This window comes from Triticum aestivum, chromosome 3B, assembly GCF_018294505.1.
Source record: "Triticum aestivum cultivar Chinese Spring chromosome 3B, IWGSC CS RefSeq v2.1, whole genome shotgun sequence".
NCBI lineage: Eukaryota > Viridiplantae > Streptophyta > Magnoliopsida > Poales > Poaceae > Triticum > Triticum aestivum.
Window position 1 is genome coordinate 306997862 of NC_057801.1, and position 22928 is coordinate 307020789.

The window sequence follows — 22928 nt, forward strand, 5'->3', positions numbered from 1 at the left end:
CGTTGCCGCTCCTCCTTGCTTTGACACGCGCCCTGGCCAGCAATGCGTGCGGTGCCATGTTTGCAGGCATTCAGCTGAGGTGGTGCGGTGGTGGATCCCCCACGAAGGGTTGCATGTTGCCACGCAGGTGCCTGCCCAACTGGTTGGGTTGGCAGCTACATGCGAATGGCGGTAAAAACTTGGCTGACGCGGGCCTGGCAGTGGCCCTGCAGGTGCGCTTGGCGAGGGTCTTGCCGGGTGGCTCGGCAAGGGTCTTGCTGGGTGGCCCAGCAAGGGTCTTGCCATGGCGCGCAGGCGTCCCCGGCAAGGATCTTGCCGAGGGTCTTGTGGGCTTCTTCGGAGAGGATTGTTGCTTTCCTATCCTCATTTGATCTTGACTATTTTATGTCTTCACAAAGATCTGCATGCCACCACGGAGGTGCCTCCAGAGCCCTGTCCTGACGCATTCGTCTAGCGTCGGTGGGGTCAAAGGTGGCTCGCTCGGCTGGTAGGGGCAAGCTCCCCCTGCAAGGGTCTTGCCGGGGCTGCTAAGGCTGCCCCGGCAAGGGTCCTTGCTGGGGAAACCTGCTCCGCCCATCGGATCTTTGTGGCCTTGATCCTTGTTGTTGCTTTGCTTCCTTGTGGCTTTGTCTTCTCCCCGGCTTCCCTTTCCTGCCCTGTTATGCATGGCCATGGCGGGAGGCTCTGACTGCCCGTGCACAAGTAAAGGGGTCAAAAGTAGAGCCCGTACTTTTGTACACCGACAGGAGCCCCCGGGCCTGGGCCATACATAAGCGCCGCACATTGTTCGGCCAGGCCCAAAACGGTGCGCTGGCAGTTGGGGCGGATTTTTACCGCGGCCACTGTTCCATCCGCTGCGCTTCCCCACGATCTGCGTTGAACGCGCGACGTGGGGGTCGTGCGCGCGCATGACGTGGGCGTGCTGTCGTCACCTTGTGGTGGACAGTAAAGAGGCGGCTTGCGTGTCTCTTTGAGACCGCAGGGCCGCCTCCCATTTACTTCCCTCGCTTGGGAACTGTCGTTCCACGCGTGCCACTATGCCCGCCCCTTGCGCCACGTTTGCTGCATGCATAACGTAGAGCGAATGGCAGGCGCGCGGGATGTGGGAAGGCGCGCGCGTGCGGGTCGATTCCCACGCGCCTTTTGAAGATAGAAGAAGAGTTTTCCCTCTAAATCATGTTTGTTCTTCCGAAGATTCATGGTTCTAGCTTCTTATTATCGTCTCAATTATTCCATTTGTCAGATATTCTTTTCTTACCCATCCGGAGTATGTCAGAAGTTGTTTTTCCGTTTCTTTTCACCGGAGGCCATCGTTCCAGAAGAATTATTCGTCCTCACATTCCAGTTGTCGTTCTCTTTCATCCTGACGTTTCGTTCAAGTGTTCTTTTATCAGCTCATAATCTCTTTGTTCTTTTGCCTCTAAATCCGCTCTAGCATATTTGTTCTTCTAATTCTTCCCGATGATTCATTCTCTTTCATCAGTCATTTTTCGAATTCTTACGGTGGTTTGTTCAAGATTCTTTTTTCCTTGACTATCATTTTAATCCATTCCTTCTTTTCAATCCCACCGGTGGTTCAAGAAGACTAACTCAAATTTTGTGCCATATTCCCCTTAATCCTTTTCCAACAAGAATAAGTAGTATGCAAAATCCATTGCTTGTCACCAATTTAATTTGATGAAGGATAAGCATAACGTAATTCTTATTCTTATTTCATCATCGTCTAGTAATCCCTTTTCTTCGGAGTTTGTTCTCGATGAATAAATTCTAGTTCCAAGTTTTTTCATCTTTTCTTTTCCGGAGTTCAAATTTCCTCGGCCATTTCGTCAGAACCTCCATCTAAATCAACGCAAGGCTTTAGTCTTATTCTTTTCTTTGTTCATTCTATCTCATCATCCTTTTGTTATCGGAGTTCTTCACGGTGGTTCTTCCTGATTTAATTCATTCCTCAAGTGTTCATCAAGATTCTTGTAGGCAAAGCTCAAGTATTCCTCTTTTTCTTCGCGAGGTGCATTTAATTCTCCGTAACTTTTGAAGTGGATTTTTGCATTTCTTCGTCTTTCTCGGCTATTCTATCATTTCCATTTGTGGTCGGTGATCACCTCATAATTTTTGAGATGTTATCCATAAGTCCACAACAAGCTTATTCTTTTCGTTGTTGATTTTGTCAAAAACTCCATTCAATCCTTCCTTCTAAGTTCTTTTCATTTCTATTTCAATTCTTCCGGAGGCTTTGAGTTGTTCATCTCGTCAAGTGTCATCCCATCTTGTGAAGCTCGTGTTCTATTCCTCCATGTTTCAGTCGGAGTGCTGCCTAAATCCTTTCAGTCTTATTCGTTTCTTATCTCGTTCTAACCGGAGTGGTTTCATAGTCTATCTGATTCCGTGAGCTTTCGATTCTCGTCATTCTCGTCGTTCTTCTCTTCTTCTCGAGTGCTCTCGATTCCTTGCTTCTTCTTTGAGTTCTTGTTTCACCTCTTCCTTTTTCTCTTCCGTCTCGGTCCTAAGATCTCGGGACGAGATCTCTTGTTAGTGGAGGAGTGTTGTAACGCCCCGGATTCGATGCACCAGGTGTCTGCCAGTTATTAGACGTCGTTGCCATGTCATTTGCTTGCGTGTTGCATTTTGCCATGTCATCATGTGCATTACTTTGACCTGCTGTAACTTCTTGTGTGATGCTCCGTTTTGTGTGCATAATATATCAAATTGTTCGTTGGGAGATGCTCTTCATTTCATTCCATTGCATCATGTTCATTTGATTCCATCTTGATGCCTGAATCATCGTTGCAAGAGTGCTATATAATGTTGTCTGCTGTCTGTTAGCAGAACATGTTCATTTGTCATTTTTGCCATGTTTTATGTGTTCATCCTATGAGGTTGATGTCTACATGTGTTTTGTGCTACATCATTCCATCCTTACAGGGGTGTATGCCATGTATATTTGTGATCAATGTGGTGACTAGAACAAGCATGCAAACTAGGCTTCGTGATGTTGCTGATTTCAGTCCTTGTTCGGCTGTTATTTTTATGCCATGTAAACTTGATTCTACAGAGAGATCCAAGCTTATTTTGAGATACTTCAGTAAGGATGTTTTTAACATATGGTTATTTTATATCTATTCATGCCCCTGTTTGCAATTATGGAGTAGTCTAGCATGTCATTTTCTTGCTCTACTTTTGCTATAAAATGTTTCCTGGCAGATTGTTTACATGTTATTCAATTTTGCCAAGGTTGTTGTAGTTGGTCCTTGCATGCTATGAACTTGTTCTTGCCTTGGTTAGTTTCGTAAACATGTCTTATTTCTGATGATATGCTTATCTTGTCATGCAATGACTTGTGGTGAGTGAATCAAGCTCGTGAAGTAGTGTACTTGTTGTTACTGTTTTGCTAGGCTGAATCTGTTATTTGGTGATGCTATGTAAACCTGCTGCTACAAGTCATTCTGTGCATAATCTGGAGATGTTCACTAAGGGTGTTTTGTTATACATGTCATGCTCTATCCATAAATGCCCCTGGTTGCATTTATAGCCTGCTGTAGTTTGTTGTAATATTGCTCTCAAACTGCTAAATAATGTTGCTGTCAGCCTGTTAAAATTAAGTTCAGTTTGTGCCATGTGTTTTGCTAGTGATACAGGCACCCTATGAACTTGCTCTTGCCATGCTTAGCTTCATAAACATGCCTTCTTACTGTTGGTTACCTTGTCATGACATTTAATGCTCTGTGGTGAGTGGTACAAGCTCACCAACATGCCTACATATTGTTGTTTCTGCCATGTATGAATCTGTCATATAACTTGTCATGTTTACATGGGTGCCATCATATTTTTTGTGCCCTTTTGGCTCATGGTCAGTAAGGGACTTTTGTTCTATGCAATTAGTAGATTCATGCCATGACTTTGTTTTCCATGATAAGTTCCTGTAACATGTTGTTTGATAGCTCTAAACATTGCAATCTGATGTTATTTCTGCAAAGTCTGAAACTGTTATTATTTGCAATCTTGCCATGTGTGTTTGAGCATGTTCTAGTGATTTCTGGAGATAGCCCAGTGTTCATGTTTTCTTATGCTTTACCTGTACATCATGTACACGCCTTTTGTTTTCATATTGTGGTACTGTAGCATGTTCTCTTGATGCTTGCAATATGCCTAGTTGCTGCTTTGGACAGATTGTTCCTATAACTTGTTTCATGTGTGTGTTGAATCGTTGCTCTGTTTTGAGTGTGCTCTATATGAAACTTGCTTGATTTTGCATGTAGTTTCATATGATCATGTTGCATCCATGTTTTGAGAGTCTTTGCTTGATGTTTGTATGCATTTTGCATCAATGCCATGTTTAACTTGTTTTGCTCATATCTTCTAGGCCGTAGCTCCGAATTAAATGAACTTTATGTGTAACTTGACTAGAATCTTAGGTAGATCATCTTGTTGCATCTTAACTTGTTGTTTAACAACTTGAATATAAGGTTTATTCAGATCTGGACCAACTTCGAAATTTGCATATGAGGATTTACCGGAATTGTTATATGTTGTTCCCGGTCTCATTTAAACTTGCCTTGATGTGTTGTTCTTGTTTGCATCATCTCTTGCCATGAGTAACTTCATGTAGTCTTGTCATGCATCATGCTTGTTTGTGCATCATGTCTTGTTCATGTGTGGTGTGTTTACCATGTTGTGTGCTTCTTCTCCATAGTTCCCGTTTCGTTGCGATCGTGAGGATTCGTTCGTCTACGCTTGGTTCGTCTTCGTGGCTTCATCTTCTTCATGGACTCGTTCTTCTTCCTTGCGGGATTTCAGGCAAGATGACCGCTACCTTGGATCTCATTACTATCATTGCTACGCTAGTTGCTTCGTTCTATCGCTTTGCTGCGCTACCTTTTCTCTTGTTCTTCAAGCCTCCCAAATTGCCATGAACCTCTAACCTTTGACACCCTTCCTAGCAAACCATTGCTTGGCTATGTTACCGCTTTTGCTCAGCCCCTCTTATAGCGTTGTTAGTTGCAGGTGAAGTTGAAAATTGCCCCACGATGGACAGGATTATGTTGGGATATCACAATATCTCTTATTTAATTAATGCATCTATATATTTGGTAAAGGGTGGAAGACTCGGCCTTATGCCTGGTGTTTTGTTCCACTCTTGCTGCCCTAGTTTCCTTCATACCGGCGTTATGTTCCCGGATTTTGCATTCCTTACGCGGTTGGGTGATTTATGGGACCCCCTTGACAGTTCGCTTTGAATAAAACTCCTCCAGCAAGGCCCAACCTTGGTTTTACCATTTGCCTCACCACCACCTACATTTCCCTTGGGAGTAATTAACCCAAGGGGAATCTTTATTTTAGCCCCCCCCGGGCCAATGCTTGTCCAAGTGTTGGTCCGAACCGGGCAGACTGCGGGGCCACCTCGCGGCAACTCGAGGGCTGGTTTTACTCGTAGGCTGACCTATCCGGTGTTGCCCTGAGAACAAGATATGTGCAGCTCCTATCGGGATTGTCGGTGCATCGGGCGGCTTTGCTGGTCTTGTTTTACCATTGTCGAAATGTCTTGTAAACCGGGATTCCGAGTCTGATTGGGTCTTCCTGGGAGAAGGTATATCCTTTGTTGATCGCTAGAGCTTATCATGGGCTAAGTTGGGACACCCCTGCAGGGTATAAACTTTCGAAAGCCGTGCCCATGGTTATGTGGCAGATGGGAAATTGTTAATGTCCGGTTGTAGATAACATGACACCAGATCCGAATTAAAACGCATCAACCACGTGTGTAGACGTGATGGTCTCGTGTTGGCGGAGTCCGGGAAGTGAAAACGATTTTGGGTTATGTTTGACGTAAGAGGAGTTCAGGATCACTTCTTGATCATTGCTAGTTTCACGACCGTTCCATTGCTTCTCTTCTCGCTCTTATTTGCGTATGTTAGCCACCATATTTGCTTAGCCGCCGCTGCAACCTCACCACTTTACCCCTTCCTTTCCCTTTAAGCATTGCTAGTATTGATACCCATGGTAATGGGATTGCTGAGTCCTCGTGGCTCACAGATTACTACAACAACAATTGCAGGTACAGGTTATGCGATGATCATGACGCGAGAGCGATGTTTGCTTGTTTTGGGGTTCTTCTTCCGCTTCTTCTTCGATCAAGGAATAGGTTCCAGGTCGGCAGCCTGGGCTAGCAGGGTGGATGTCGTTTGAGTTTCTGTTTGTGTTTCATCCATAGTCGGATGGTGCTCTTATGTAAGATGTAGTTGTATTTGTGTGGCATTGTATGCCTTTTGTATGTATCCCCATCTGTTATATAATGTTGATGTAATGATATCCACCTTGCAAAAGCGTTTCAATATGCGGTTCTATCCTTGCTGGGACCTTCGAGTCTCTTTAGGATAGTATCGCATATTGGGCGTGACAAGTTGGTATCAGAGCCTCGACCGACCATAGGAGCCCCCTTGATTGATCGTGTAGTTTGGCCGTTGTTGAGTCTGGAAGACAACTGTTTTCGGAGTCTAGTTATATCGGAGAGTAGGACATCTTTTTACTCCTCAGCCCCTTCGTCGTTCTGGTGAGGAATCTTGACGTAGGTGTTTTGAATTACTTTTCTTCCCTTTCAAATTTTTATTTCGGATCACGCTGTTGGTTTTCCGATCGTTGGTTCTCAGCTCTTTCATCCGGTGCATTTCTTGTCAAGTTGACTCGACTCTCTTCATCTTTGAAAGTTCAATCCTCAGTTGTTTTTCTTTTCCCACCTGCCCACCCCATTTTCTTCTCGGAACTGGAGTCCGTAATCGAGTATCCATCCTACTCGTGCGAAGCCTTTGCTTTCTTTCCTCAATGATTTCAACCGGTGTTTTCTCTTCAAGTAATTCGTCGATTCTCCTCTCCAGGTACCTTCGTTTTTCCCGCCCTCCCACCCTTTTTCTGCCCGGAGTTTGAGTCTCATTCGACCATCAATTTTCATTCGTACGGAGCCTCTTCAGTCTTTCCTCAATTATTTCAACCGGTGAATTCGCGTCTCAGTGGACATTCTTCATCTCTTTTCCGGTGGATTCAATTCGAGGTTTTTTCAGTTGATCATATTCTTTTCCTTGGATCAAGTGTTTTCCCTGCTCGTTCGCCTCTCGCCAGTTTATCCTTCTGGAGTGTTCAAGATATCTCAGGAGATTTGTCTGTGTTTGAATTAATTCGAGGTTGTCACCTCATACAAATATTTCAATTGTTCCGGTGCATCATCTTTCTTTTAAACAATCCTTTTCAACGGTGTTATCCCTTCAATGGGCCCTAACCCACAGGTCTTTTCCCAGGATCTTACTTGACTCTTCTAATTTCCCCAGAGCTATTCCCAAATTCTTTTCAAAGTGTGACGTCAGTATGATTTTCATCAGTCAGATCTTTTCCAAGCTCGATTTCAAATCATTTTTCATTGTTGGCTCAACCTCTCTGCTTTTCATTCTACCGGAGTATCTCAGTAATTTTGGTGGTATTTCTCATCGTCTTTTGAAGATAGAAGAAGAGTTTTCCCTCTAAATCATGTCCGTTCTTCCGAAGATTCATGGTTCTAGCTTCTTATTATCCTCTCAATTATTCCATTTGTCAGATATTCTTTTCTTACCCATCCGGAGTATGTCAGAAGTTGTTTTTCCGTTTCTTTTCACCGGAGGCCATCGTTCCAGAAGAATTATTCGTCCTCACATTCCAGTTGTCGTTCTCTTTCATCCAGACGTTTCGTTCAATTGTTCTTTTATTAGCTCATAATCTCTTTGTTCTTTTGCATCTAAATCCGCTCTAGCATATTGGTTTTTCTAATTCTTCCCGATGATTCATTCTCTTTCATCAGTCATTTTTCGAATTCTTACGGTGGTTCGTTCAAGATTCTTTTTTCCTTGATTATCATTTTAATCCATTCCTTCTTTTGAATCCTACCGGTGGTTCATGAAGACTAACTCAAATTTTGCGCCATATTCCCCTTAATCCTTTTGCAACAAGAATAAGTAGTATGCAAAATCCATTGCTTGTCACCAATTTAATTTGATGAAGGATAAGCATAATGTAATTCTTATTCTTATTTCATCATCGTCTAGTAATCCCTTTTCTTCGGAGTTTGTTCTCGATGAATAAATTCTAGTTCCAAGTTTTTTCATCTTTTCTTTTCCGGAGTTCAAATTTCCTCGGCCATTTCGTCGGAACCTCCATCTAAATCAAGGCAAGGCTTTAGTCTTATTCTTTTCTTTGTTCATTCTATCTCATCATCCTTTTGTTACCGGAGTTCTTCACGGTGGTTCTTCCTGATTTAATTCATTCCTCAAGTGTTCATCAAGATTCTTGTAGGCAAAGCTCAAGTATTCTTCTTTTGCTTCGCGAGGTGCATTTAATTCTCCGTAACTTTTGAAGTGGAGTTTTGCATTTCTTCGTCTTTCTCGGCTATTCTATCATTTCCATTTGTGGTCGGTGATCACCTCATAATTTTTGAGATGTTATCCATAAGTCCACAACAAGCTTATTCTTTTCGTTGTTGATTTTCTCAACAACTCCATTCAATCCTTCCTTCTAAGTTCTTTCCATTTCTATTTCAATTCTTCCGGAGGCTTTGCGTTGTTCATCTCGTCAAGTGTCATCCCATCTTGTGAAGCTCGTGTTCTATTCCTCCATGTTTCAGTCGGAGTGCTGCCTAAATCCTTTCAGTCTTATTCGTTTCTTATCTCGTTCTAACCGGAGTGGTTTCATAGTCTATCCGATTCCGTGAGCTTTCGATTCTCGTCATTCTCGTCGTTCTTCTCTTCTTCTCGAGTGCTCTCGATTCCTTGCTTCTTCTTTGAGTTCTTGTTTCACCTCTTCCTTTTTCTCTTCCGTCTCGGTCCTAAGATCTCGGGACGAGATCTCTTGTTAGTGGAGGAGTGTTGTAACGCCCCGGATTCGATGCGCCAGGTGTCTGCCAGTTATTAGCCATCGTTGCCATGTCATTTGCTTGCGTGTTGCATTTTGTCATGTCATCATGTGCATTACTTTGACCTGCTGTAACTTCTTGTGTGATGCTCTGTTTTGTGTGTGTAATATATCAAAATGTTCATTGGGAGATGCTCTTCATTTCATTCCATCGCATCATGTTCATTTGAGTCCATCTTGATGCCAGAATCATCGTTGCAAGAGTGCTATATAATGTTGTCTGCTATCTGTTAGCAGAACATGTTCATTTGTCATTTTTGCCATGTTTTATGTGTGCATCCTATGAGGTTGATGTCTACATGTGTTTTGTGCTACATCATGCCATCCTTACAGGGGTGTATGCCATGTATTTTTGTGATCAATGTGGTGACTAGAACAAGCATGCAAACTAGGCTTTGTGATGTTGCTGATTCCAGTCCCTGTTCTACTATTATTTTTATGCCATGTAAACTTGATGCTACAGAGAGATCCAAGCTTATTTTGAGATACTTCAGTAAGGATGTTTTGAACATATGGTTATTCTATATCCATTCGTGCCCCTGTTTGCAGTTATGGAGTAGTCTAGCATGTCATTGTCTTGCTCTACTTTTGCTATAAAATGTTTCCTGGCAGATTGTTTAAATGTTATTCAATTTTGCCAAGGTTGTTGTAGTTGGTCCTTGCATGCTATGAACTTGTTATTGCCCTGATTAGTCTCATAAACATGTCTTCTTTCTAATTCTATGCTTATCTTGTCATGCAATGACTTGTGAGTGAATCGAGCTCGTGAAGTAGTGTACTTGCTGTTACTGTTTTGCTAGACTGAATCTGTTATTTGGTGATGCTATGTAAACCTGCTGCTACAAGTCATTCTATGCATAATCTAGAGATGTTCACTAAGGGTGTTTTGTTATACATGTCATGCTCTATCCATCCATGCCCTGGTTGCAATAGCCTGCTGTAGTTTGCTGTAATCTTGCTCTTAAATTGCTAAATAATGTTGTTGTCAGCCTGTTAAAATTAAGTTCAGTTTGTGCCATGTGTTTTGCTAGTGATACATGCACCCTATGAACTTGCTATGGCAATGCTTAGTTTCATAACCATGTCTTCTTACTGTTGGTTACCTTGTCATGCCATTTAATGCTCTGTGGTGAGTGGTACAAGCTCACCAACATGCCTACTTATTGCTGTTTCTGCCATGTATGAATCTGTCATATAACTTGCCATGTTTGCATGGGTGCCATCATATTTTCTGTGCCCTTTTGGCTCATGGTCAGTAAGGGACTTTTGTTCTATGCAATTAGTAGATTCATGCCATGCCTTTGTTTGCCATGATAAGTTCCTGTAACATGTTGTTTGATAGCTCTAAACATTGCAACCTGATGTTATTTCTGCAAAGTCTGAAAGTGTTATTATTTGCAATCTTACCATGTGTCTTTGGGCATGTTCTAGTGATTTCTGGTGATAGCTCAGTGTTCATGTTTTGTTATGCTTTACCTGTACATCATGTCCAGGCCTTTTGTTTTCATATTGTGGTATTGTAGCATGTTGTCTTGATGCTTGCAATATGCCTAGTTGCTGTTTTGGACAGATTGTTGCTATAACTTGTTTCATGTGTGTGTGTTGAACCGTTGCTCCGTTTTGAGTGTGCTCTATATGAAACTTGCTTGATTTTGCATGTAGATTCATATTATCATGTGGCATCCATGTTTTGAGAGTGTTTGCTTGATGTTTGTATGCATTTTGCATCAATGCCATGTTTAACTTGTTTTGCTCATATCTTCTAGGTCGTAGCTCCGAATTAAATGAACTTTATGTGTAACTTGACTAGAATCTCGTGTAGATCATCTTGTTGCATCTTAACTTGCTGTTTAACAACTTGAATATAAGGTTTATTCAGATCTGGACCAACTTCGAAATTTGCATATGAGGACTTAGCGGAATTGTTATATGTTGTTCCCGGCCTCATTTAAACTTGCCTTGATGTGTTGTTCTTGTTTGCATCATCTCTTGCCATGAGTAGCTTCATGTAGTCTTGTCATGCATCATGCTTGTTTGTGCATCATGTCTTGTTCATGTGTGGTGTGTTTACCATGTTGTGTGCTTCTTCTCGATAGTTCCCGTTTTGTTGCGATCGTGAGGATTCGTTCGTCTACGCTTGGTTCGTCTTCGTGGCTTCATATTCTTCATGGACTCGTTCTTCTTCCTTGCGGGATTTCAGGCAAGATGACTGCTACCTTGGATCTCATTACTATCATTGCTATGCTAGTTGCTTCGTTCTATCGCTTTGCTGCGCTACCTTTTCTCTTGTTCTTCAAGCCTCCCAAATTGCCATGAACCTCTAACCTTTGACACCCTTCCTAGCAAACCATTGCTTGGCTATGTTACTGCTTTTGCTCAGCCCCTCTTATAGCGTTGTTAGTTGTAGGTGAAGTTGAAGATTGCCCCACGATGGACAGGATTATGTTGGGATATCACAATATCTCTTATTTAATTAATGCATCTATATATTTGGTAAAGGGTGGAAGACTCGGCCTTATGCCTGGTGTTTTGTTCCACTCTTGCTGCCCTAGTTTCCGTCATACCGGTGTTATGTTCCCGGATTTTGCGTTCCTTATGCGGTTGGGTGATTTATGGGACCCCCTTGACAGTTCGCTTTGAATAAAACTCCTCCAGCAAGGCCCAACCTTGGTTTTACCATTTGCCTCACCACCACCTACATTTCCCTTGGGAGTAATTAACCCAAGGGGCATCTTTATTTTAGCCCCCCCGAGCCAATGCTTGTCCAAGTGTTGGTCCGAATCGGGCAGACTGCGGGGCCACCTCGGGGCAACTCGAGCGCTGGTTTTACTCGTAGGCTGACCTATCCGGTGTTGCCGTGAGAACAAGATATGTGCAGCTCCTATCGGGATTGTCGGTGCATCGGGCGGCTTTGCTAGTCTTGTTTTACCATTGTCGAAATGTCTTGTAAACCGGGATTCCGAGTCTGATTGGGTCTTCCTGGGAGAAGGTATATCCTTTGTTGATCGCTAGAGCTTATCATGGGCTAAGTTGGGACACCCCTGCAGGGTATAAACTTTCGAAAGCCGTGCCCACGGTTATGTGGCAGATGGGAATTTGTTAATGTCCGGTTGTAGATAACTTGACACCAGATCCGAATTAAAACGCATCAACCGTGTGTGTAGACGTGATGGTCTCTTTTTGGCGGAGTCCGGGAAGTGAAAACGATTCTGGGTTATGTTTGACGTAAGAGGAGTTCAGGATCACTTCTTGATCATTGCTAGTTTCACGACCGTTCCATTGCTTCTCTTCTCGCTCTTATTTGCGTATGTTAGCCACCATATTTGCTTAGCCGCTGCTGCAACGTCACCACTTTACCCCTTCCTTTCCCTTTAAGCTTGGCTAGACTTGATACCCATGGTAATGGGATTGCTGAGTCCTCGTGGCTCACAGATTACTACAACAACAGTTGCAGGTACAGGTTATGCGATGATCATGACGCGAGAGCGATGTTTGCTTGTTTTGGGGTGCTTCTTCTGCTTCTTCTTCGATCAGGGAATAGGTTCCAGGTCGGCAGCCTGGGCTAGCAGGGTGGATGTCGTTTGGGTTTCTGTTTGTGTTTCATCCGTAGTCGGATGGTGCTCTTATGTAAGATGAAGTTGTATTCGTGTGACATTCTATGCCTTTTGTATGTATCCCCATCTGTTATGTAATGTTTATGTAATGATATCCACCTTGCAAAAGCGTTTCAATATGCGGTTCTATCCTTGGTGGGACCTTCGAGTCTCTTTAGGATAGTATCGCATATTGGGTGTGACAGCGATGCACCATCGGTGGCGGCGAGGGTCTCGGCCAGACAGCGCATCACCCCTCCCCAAGAGCTCATAGTGGCGGAGCCGGCCGCTAGAGGTAGGGGGAGGGGGCGAGGTCGAGGCTGTCGTGGTGCTCGAGGGAGAGGATGACGGGGCGGCAGATCGGCCTCATCCCAGCCAGCAGCTCTTCCCCCGATGGAGGGCCACGCCGGGGACAACCCCTGTGAATTCTTCATCAGGCTGCGTGAACCACCGCGCCGTCGCCTTCGCCTCCCGACTCCATTTGCGTGGGAGATGGAGCTGGATCCGCCGCAGGCGTTGCGGCTGCACATGAGGGGCTGCGGGAACAGCGGCACATGGGACGTCGAGTTCCCCGCCCCTCACGTCATGTATCTTCACCGAGGGTGGAAGACCTTCGCTCGCCTCCACAGCTTGACGGATGGGCTCACTCTCCATTTCAAACTCATGCAGGGTGGCCTCCTCTCCGTCAAGATCTTCGGGCACTTCGGGACTCGCGTGAGGTGCTGCGTTGAGAGCTCCTCCGACGATGAAGATTCCTCCTCAAGCGAGAGTGGCGAGGAAGACAACGGCAGCGACGACGAGGGCAGCAGGTGGCAGGATGACGGGTCCGACTAGGTGTCGGGCGCCGCTCCGAGCGGCACCGGCGACCCCATCATCCGTGTCGCCGGCTCCTTGAACTTCTCGGGGTCATCTCCTTGGGCGGCTGGCGTTGGGAGGCTGCGAAAGAGGAAGAGGGTGGGCGGCAAAGCTGTCAAGTCGGAGTACGCGGGCACCGACGCCTTCGTCGCGTATTGAAGTTCTGCCACCTCGTCTTCGAGCTCTGCCTCCGGCGCCGCCATCACCATCCAGCCCTTGGGCGGCCACCGAGATGTTCTCTTGGTGTCTTCTGCCACTCGTAGCTTGTCTAGGCACCCCTTTTGCCCTTCTTCTTTCTTTTTCCATTTCCTGAGGAGAGGGACAAGAAAGGGATTACTGGCACCTTATATCTTTTTAGTCTTGTAAGACTTCGGGCCTTTGTTAACTTTAAAACTTGTAATCCCCTTGTTCATGTTTTTCATATCGTATGAACTGTACCTATACGGGATGTTTTTTAATGAAAAAGGGATGTTTGCCGGGTTTTTCGTTCATAGGAAGAACCCACGACAAGGAGTGAACCCTTGTTATCCTTAAGACAAACGTTTTATTTCCCGCCCGGCAACAGGCATTGCCGTCCCCCCACTTTGCTCGACCTTTCTCATGCTCTTGGCGGAGGCAAGGATGAGGTGGGCTTAGGCTCCTCATTCCTCTTCTTTGCTACCGCGGCTACGACCATATTCAGACCCAGAGGATAACCCTCGGGTGATGAAAAGGGGGAGCCCGGTAGCTCAGAGACAGAACGGGGTTTCACGTATCGTAGTCCATAACGAAATTCATGATAGGGGATAGAGAACTTATCTGGATCTGCAGCCCCCGGCAACCTTGGCTTGCCGCGGATGGATCCTGGTTCTTGCAGCCCCCCGGCAACTCTGGCTTGCCGGGGCCCGGACGCCGGTCCGTTCCCTTTCTTCCAAAATAGCTCGGCAAGAATACTTATGTGCCCTGCGAACCAAAGAAGACAAAGAAGAACAGAGAGACGCGCACTCGACCTCTAAGCTAGGGGTTAGCCGCCGCTAAGTGCTATCAACGCTAACCGAGCAAGAGACTCAACCTAGCATGCATGCTATAACTTAGGGCGCTAGCGCTTCGTTTATTTATGCTCAGGGCCTGCGCTTGGCTTTGTACGGAGGGTTACATGCCTTGCCGGCAAGGCTTGTATAAATGGCTGGCTTGCCGGGAGGCCCGGAAGCTGCGCCTTATGGGTAAAACTTGCGGAGATGCTCGATGTTCCAAGAGTTGCTCGCTGGAATGGCATCTTCGGTCTCCAGCCGGACTGCGCCGGGCCGGTGACTCGCGTTACCCAATAAGGGCCTTCCCACTTTGGCGTCAACTTGTTGGAATTCTTGGCCGACTGAACGTGCCGAAGAACTAGGCCGCCTTCCTCAAAGCTCCGGGCATGAACCTTGCGGCTATGGTAGCGGCACAAAGCTTGCTGGTAGCATGCTGCTCTCACAGCCGCCCGGAGACGATCTTCCTCAAGGAGCGTCGTGTCATCTTGGCGCAACTGCTCCTGCTCAAGCTCATCATAAGCGAGCACTCGAGGTGACCCGTATATGAGTTCCGTGGGGAGAACTGCTTCTGCCCCGTAAACCAGGGCAAAGGGTGTCTGGCCGGTGGCTCGATTTGGCGTCGTTTTGATCGACCAAAGAACCGCCGGCAACTCATCAACCCAGCGCCTACCGCTTTTGTGCAGCCTGTCAAAAGTCTTCGTCCTTAAGCCTCGCGGGACTTCAACATTTGCTCTCTCCGCTTGGTCGTTCCTCCGTGGATGTGCCACGGAAGAAAAACAGACCTTGCTACAGAGATCCTCAATGTATTGCATGAAGGCGTGGCTCGTGAACTGTGTGCCGTTGTTGGTGATGATCCTGTTGGGTACCCCAAAACGGCACACTAGTTCCTTGAAAAACTTGATGGCTGACTGCGCTGTCACCTTCCTCACTGCTTCCACTTCTGGCCACTTTGTGAACTTGTCGATTGCAATGTACAAGTAATCAAAGCCCCCAACAGCACGGGGGAAAGGGCTCAATATGTCGAGCCCCCAGACCGAGAAGGGCCAGGAGAGAGGAATAGTTTGAAGGGATTGAGCTGGTTGATGAAGCTTCTTTGAATGGAACTGGCACGCTTCACACTTGGTTACTACTGCCGATGCATCCTGGAGGGCGGTGGGCCAGAAGAAGCCTTGCCGGAAGGCTTTGCCGGCAAGGGCCCTCGACCCTATGTGGGAGCCACATATGCCTCCATGTGTCTCTTCCAACAGCTTTAGTCCCTCCTCCTGGGAGATGCACATCAATTTCACCCCATTCGGTCTTCTTCTGTACAATACGTTATCAACGAATTGGTATGGAGCAGACCGGCGGGCTACTATTTCTGCCTCTTCCTGCTCCTCAGGAAGCTCTCCTTTTTGAAGGAATCAGACGGTGTGCTACGCCCATGCCGGAGCCTATGGCTCAACGACAAGGACCAAAGGCATCTCTTCCGCCATGGGAGCGGCCGCCTCCATGGCTATGACCCGAGGTCCTGCCGGCGTCAGTTGCTCTGCGGCAGGGTCGACATCCACGGCAACATCTTCGCCGGCGGCTCCAGGGAGCTCGGTGGGGAAGTACTTGCCGGGGCCTAGCTTACTTCGCTTGCTCTGCCCGGTCGACGGCTCAACGGATGGTTGGGTTAACTGAAGCACAAAAGTACCTGGTTCCACAGGTAACTTGAGGGCACCGCGCTTTGACAGGTAGTCGGCGATGTCGCTCTCCGCCCGAGGGACATGCTCCGCTTGTATACCGTCAAAGCGCTCCTCCAGTTTCCTCACCTCATCTACGTAAGCTTCCATCAATGGGCTTTGATAATCTTTGTTAATCTGCCTAACGATGAGCTGTGAGTCACCTTAACTCCGAGGTCTGCCGCGATCCTGAGACCGGCAAGCAAACCCTCGTACTCGGCGGTGTTGTTGGTCGACATCTCCCGGGGGAAGTGCATCTAGATGACATACTTGAGGTGTTCTCCGGTGGGTGCGACAAGCAGCACACCAGCACCGGCGCCTTGCAGCGATAAGGCACCATCAAAGTACATGATCCAGTTGCTGCTCATTTCCTTACCGGAGAGATCGGTCTCCTGTACCTCTTCGTCAGGCGTCGAGGTCCATCCCGCAACAAAATCCGCCAAGACTCTGCTCTGAATCGTCGAGGTAATTTCAAACTTCAAACCAAACTTGACAGCTCCAGGGCCCATTCCACGATCCTCCCCGTTGCATCTGGGTTGTGAAGTATCCTTTGCAATGGGAGGCGGTTGATCAATGTGATCTTGTTCACTTGGAAGTAATGGCGCAGCTTCCTCGAAGCCATATGGAGCCCGAAGAGCAGTTTTTGCACACCTGAGTACCTCGACCTAGCTCCCTGCAAGAGGGAGCTGACGAAGTACACTGGGTGCTGCACCATTTTCTTTTTCTGCGCCTCTTCACCCGGTCGCGTGGGTCCTGTCATGCTGGCGCCAGTCTTGCCGGGACTGAGCCCTGCCGGGGACCCGGTCTTGCCGGGACCGAGCCCTGCTGGGGAGGGTTCTGGCCCGCCAACTATTGACTCTGCCGCTGCTGCTGTCTCCTCATCGATCTCTCTCTGCGCCACTAGTTCGGTGCTAACCACTTGATTTGTTGCCGCTAGGTAAAGCAGCAATAGTTCTTGTTGTTTTGGTGCAACCAGCACTGGGGTAGAGGAGAGGTATTTCTTCAAGTCATGTAGCGCTGCCTCGGCCTTCGGGGTCCACTCCACTGGCCCAGCCTTCTTCAAGATCTTGAAAAAAAGGAAGGGCACGCTCCATGGATTTGGAGATGAACCGGCTCATGGCGGCAACACAACCAGTGAGTCGACGCACATCCTTAATCCATTTGGGTGCCTCAATCTACTCGATGGCCTTGATCTTATCTGGGTTTGCTTCAATCCGCGCCGGGACACAAAGAACCCGAGAAGCTTGCTGGACGGGACACCGAAGACACACTTCTCAGGGTTCAATTTGAGGTTGATCTTGCGCAGGTTCCCAAATGTTTCCTCCAGATCTTGCACAAGTGTTTCTTTGTCCTTGGTTTTGACCACTATGACATCCATATAAGCTTCCATATTTCTATGCAGCTGGGGTTCAAAACCAATTTGGTCTGATCTTGCAAAGGTTGAGCCTGCACTCTTCAACCCGAAAGCCATCCGCAAAAAGCAGTACGTACCACAAGGGGTGATGAATGCTGTCTTTTCCTCGTCTTCTTTCGTCATGAAGATCTGGTGGTATCCGGAGTAGGTGTCAAGGAATGATAACAGGTCACATCCAGCCGTGGAGTCAACAATCTGGTCGATGCGCGGTAACGGGAAAGGATCCTTTGGACAAGCCTTATGGATGTCTGTGTAGTCAATACACAGCCTCAACTTCCCATTTGCCTTGCGCACCACTACTGCATTGGCCAACCACGTCGGATGGAGTACCCCTCTCACCAATCCTGCCGGCTCTAGCTTTCTAATTTCCTCCGTGATGAACTCCTCCCTCTCAAGAGCTTGCTTCCTGACCTTCTGCTTGACGGGCCGTGCATGAGGACAGACAGCAAGGTGGTACTCAATCACCTCCCTGGGAACGCCGGGGATGTCGGAGGCTTGCCATGCAAACACATCGACATTCGCCCGCAGGAAGGTGACGAGCTCGCTTTCCTATTTTCCGTCGAGGGTGGAGCTTATAGTAAAAGCTCCCCCCGTGCTGTCCTCCTTGATGAGCACCTTCTTGGTCTCTGGTGGCGTGGCTCTGGACTTCTTTCTCTTGCCGGCGGAGCTCTCTGGCACGTAATCAACGGAAGCACAACACCCCAAAGAGGTGCGCTTGCCGGAGTGGCTGCGAGGGGTCTCGCCGGACTTCTTCTCTCCCGGGGCTCCGTCGGCAGGAGCAAGTGCCTTAGCGACAACTGCTGCAACTTCTTCCCGATAGAGTTGGTCGGCGCAGATTAGCACATCTTTCTTGTCGGAGGGGACGGTGATGATGTTCATCGGCCCGGGCATCTTCAGCATGTTGTAGGCGTAGTGTGAAGCCGCCATGAACTTGGTTAGCGCCGGGCGGCCGAGAATCCCGTTGTAAGGCAAGGGGATCTCGTCTACGTCGAAAACAATCCTCTCCGTCCTGTGATTCAGCTAGCCTCCGGATGTCACGGGCAGCATGATCTTTCCCTTTGGCTGGCTCCTCCTCGGGTTAACCCCTTGGAATGTACCCGTCTCCTCGAGGTCTCCGTCAGGGATCTACAGCCTTCTGACCACAACGGGCGATATCAAGTTCAGGCTAGCCCCGCCGTCAACCAACATCTTTGTCACCTTGAGGTTGCGGATTGTTGGTGAAACCAACAATGGCAAGCACCCGACCGCAGTGGTGCGGTCTGGGTGGTCCTCGTTGTCAAAGATGATGGGCGTGCTGGACCATTTCAGCGGCTTCCGTGCGTCAAACGATGGCTCCACCTCTTCGGTCTCACGCGCCCACTGCCTGAGTTGGCGGTGGGATGTATGCAGCAAGGCGCCACCATCGACGCACATGGCCTCTGTGGCTTTCTGAAACTCATGGTTGCCTGACTCGTCGTCCTCGTCATGATCATCGTCTTCCTGCTTCTTGTCGCGGCCCCGGGCGGGCCTCTCTTGCTGATTATCCTTGCCGCGGCGGCCTCCTTGTCCGCGACATTTCTTGCCGGATCCCTCGGCACCATCTGGGCCTTTCTCCTTGTCCCGCCGCTCATACTCAGCTTTCTGCTTCTCGGCGAGCAGCTCTACCTGCCGGCAGTTTTGGAGATTATGGCCCTTGGTGCGGTGGATCTTGCAATACTGCTTGTCGTAGCCTCCTGGCTTATCGGCGGCCGCCAAGGCCCGGCAAGTGGCACACCCGGCAACCTCCTTGCCGGGGTCACTTGCCTTGGGTTTCTTGGTGGTGCCGGTATAGTTGGATCCCTCGACGGCAAGCACGGTCTTGCTCCTGCGCTTCCGGTTACGGTGCCGGCCCTTCTTCAGAGGGGTGGGAGTTTCATCCGTGGAGTCGGTTTCCGCACATGCGTCTTCACCGGGGTACTTCCTTCCCTCCTTCGCACGGGCGCATCGATCGGCCAAAACATAGAGCTCGGCCACATCCTTAACCTTGTCCATCGCCAGCTCTTCACGCATCTTGCGATTGCGCATGTTCTGATGGAACGCACTAATCATGGAGGCAGGATGAATGTCGGGGAAGTTGTAGTGCACTCGGTTGAACCTTTGGATGTACTTGCGTAGGTTTTCTCCTTCCTTCTGGGGATGATGTGTAAATCACTCGCCTGGCCATGAGCTTGGTGACCTTGGGTAAAGGCGCCAACAAACCAATGGCACAGATCCGTCCAAGAAGAGATGGAATCCACCGGCAAGTGCATCAGCCATGAAATAACATTAGGCTTGAGTGTGAACGGGAAGTAGTTGGCAAGCACCTTATCGTCACGGGCCCCAGCAGCTTGCATCGCGATTGTGTAGATGCTGAGGAACTCTGACGGGTGAGTCTTGCCATTGTATTTTTCACCAACGTCGGGCTTGAACGTGCGATGGGACGGCCACTGGAACTGCCACAGCACACGGGTGAAAGCCGGACAACCCACCTCGTAAGGTAGGCCACTGTAGCCTCCAGGCGCTAGGTGGTCCGTAGCAGGACCTGCCCGCCTGTCCGACTGGTGGTGCGCATCATGTCGGCGCTCGATCGTGGTTCGAGCGTCCTCATGAGCCCGCTCCCGAATGACTTGGCGCTGATCACGGTTGGTTCGCGGGTCGGACGACGTGATGGAGATGTCGTCTCGAGCGTTGTCGCGACGAACCGACGCCCGGGGTGGCTGGGACGGAGGATGGGAGTGCACCGTGGCTGCATCGCCTCCAGCACGGTCTCCGCTGGCATGCGGTGGCCCGGTGGAGCGATGGCCTACGGGTCCCGCCGGCCGCAACTCATCGTTGTTGGCGATGCCGACGAGGCTCCGGACAGTGGCCCTCCATTCATCGAGCTTCTCCGCAGCGGGAGGAAAGTCGAGGAGCAGCTGCACGCGTGCTAGGGCCTCCGCTGGTGTGGGCGGTGAAAGCTGGGTGGACCGCGATGCGCCTCGACTTCTAACCACGTTAGAAGGAGCTGCGTCACGGCCCCGTAGCCGTTCGCCACCTCCGTCAGCACCTCGGCGCGCATGCTGACCCTCCTCATCATGTGATGGGCGCATGGGACTCTTCCCAGGGCAGCGCGCAGGGTCACTGGCAGGGTGACGTTGCTCGTCCCGCTCAACCTGGGAAGAGCGCGCCGTGGGCGCTGGTGTTGGCATCCTGGAGGCTGCCGTGCCACCACCTGGCGGGATGGCGGCGCCCCTGGAGGGTCCCGCACCGCCCGCGGGGGCCCCGACTCTGCCTGTGGAGCCCGTGACTGGTGGCTCATCGCTCGGCGCGAACGACGCCGCTCACCAGGCCTGGACCATCAGGGTGATGTGGATGGTCGCGGGCCGCGCCACGGGTTCTCTCCGTGACTGGCCCGCTACTGGTCCGCACCGGTACCAACCCGGTGCCGGACGAACCGAACACCGTGTTCATCTTCTTCTTAGTAGCGATGGCAATGAAGAATAGCTAGGTTAACTGCTAGACTAGATGCTCACGATTGCGCACCCCTACTTGGCGCGCCAAAGATGTCAGTGGGGAACGACACCTATGGGATCACTGGAATCCCTTCTACGGTTGCGGGGCGCGGGGATCGTGAGGAGAGCAGGAGTAGCAGGCAACACAAGGGGGATTTACCCAGGTTCAGGCCGCAAAGATGCGTAAAACCCTACGATTCTGCTTTGGTGGATGTATTAGTGTTCTTGAGCTCTCGAACTAGCTCTAGGTGCTGCGAGGTTCGAAAGAGCCGAATCCTTTCTCTGTGTGCCATGGGCCTCCTTTTATAGACGAAAGGGGATGCCACAGTGGCACACAGGAGGTGGAAAGTGCTATAGCGTTGCGAGCTTATCACTCGTATTATAGGACAAGGCACACTTAATGCGCGGCTTAGGTGTCCTGTCGCTTTATTAGGGACGGCAGCGAGGCCCGTCCTGTCCGTCGCCGCTCCTCCTCGCTTCGACACACGCCCTGGCCAGTGATGCATGCGGTGCCAGGCAACTGAGGTGGCGCGGTGGTGGAGCCTCCATGAAGGGTTGCATGTTGCCACGCAGGTGCCTGCCCAGCTGGTTGGGTCGGCAGCTGCATGCGAACGGTGGTAAAAACTTGGCTGGCGCGGGCCTGGCAGTGGCCCTGCTGGTGCGCTTGGCGAGGGTCTGGCCAGGTGGCCCGGCAAGGGTCTTGCCGTGGCGCGCAGGCGTCCCCGGCAAGGATCTTGCCGGGGGTCTTGTGGGCTTCTTCGGTGAGGATCGTTGCTTTCCTATCCTCATTTGATCTTGACTATTTTATGTCTTCACAAAGATCTGCATGCCACCACGGAGGTGCCTCCCGAGCCCTGTCCCGACGCATTCGTCTAGCGTTGGTGGGCTCAAAGGTGGATCGCTCGGCTGGTGGGGGCGAGCTTCCCCGACAAGGGTCTTGCCGAGGCCGCTGAGGCTGCCCCGGCAAGGGTCCTTGCCGGGGAAACTTGCTCCGTCCATCTGATCTTTGTGGCCTTGATCCTTGTCGTTGCTTTGCTTGCCTTGTGGCTTCAGCTTCTCCCCGACTTACCTTTCCTGCCCTTTTATGCGTGGCCGTTGCGGGAGGCTCTGACTGCCCGTGCACAAGTAAAGGGGTCAAAAGGAGAGCCCCTACTTTTGTACACCAACAACCAGATTGCATATTAACATTGTAGAGGACAAATCTCTAGAAGGCACTGGCGGTGGCATCGAGAAAAAAACACGAACTGTATTTTGAAGTAGAAAACCGCGTGTGGTGTCAATGGTGGCCTCAAAGACGAGGTGCTACTCCAAGATCTGGCGGTCAGCATGCATGGAAGCCATCGCGATCTCATCCGCGCATGCGTCCATGATTTGTTTCTCCGCTGCCATATGCTACTGAGCTCCGTGCTATAAAGCGTGCAAAATGGCTGTGGGCGGTGCTTAATTGCAGGACGGGGCAATGCTTTGGGCGGAAGGTGTCGCGCCGTCGGTCGGGGCATGTGCGATGGGGAAGGAGGATGGTGTGGATGGGGTATGGATTACCTGACCATATCGACGAGGCCGCGCAACAAGAAGAAGGGTCACCGGCAAGGAGGCGTTACTGCTACTATGCAAGAGTGAAGGTTTGAACTTGGATAGGAAGGAGGTGATACGTCTCCAGCGTATCTATAATTTTTTGTTGTTCCATGCTATTATATTATCCATCCTGGATGTTTTATATGCATTTACATGATATTTTATATGATTTTTGGGACTAACCTATTATCCTAGAGCCGAGTGCCATTTTCTGTTTTTCCTTGTTTTTTGAGTTTAAAGAAAAGGAATACCAAATGGAGTCCAATTGACCTGAAAATTTACAGTGATTTTTATGGACCAGAAGGAGCTGTCAAAGCAAAAGAGTTGGGCAAGAAGAGTCCAGAGTCAACCACAAGGGTGGAGGGTGC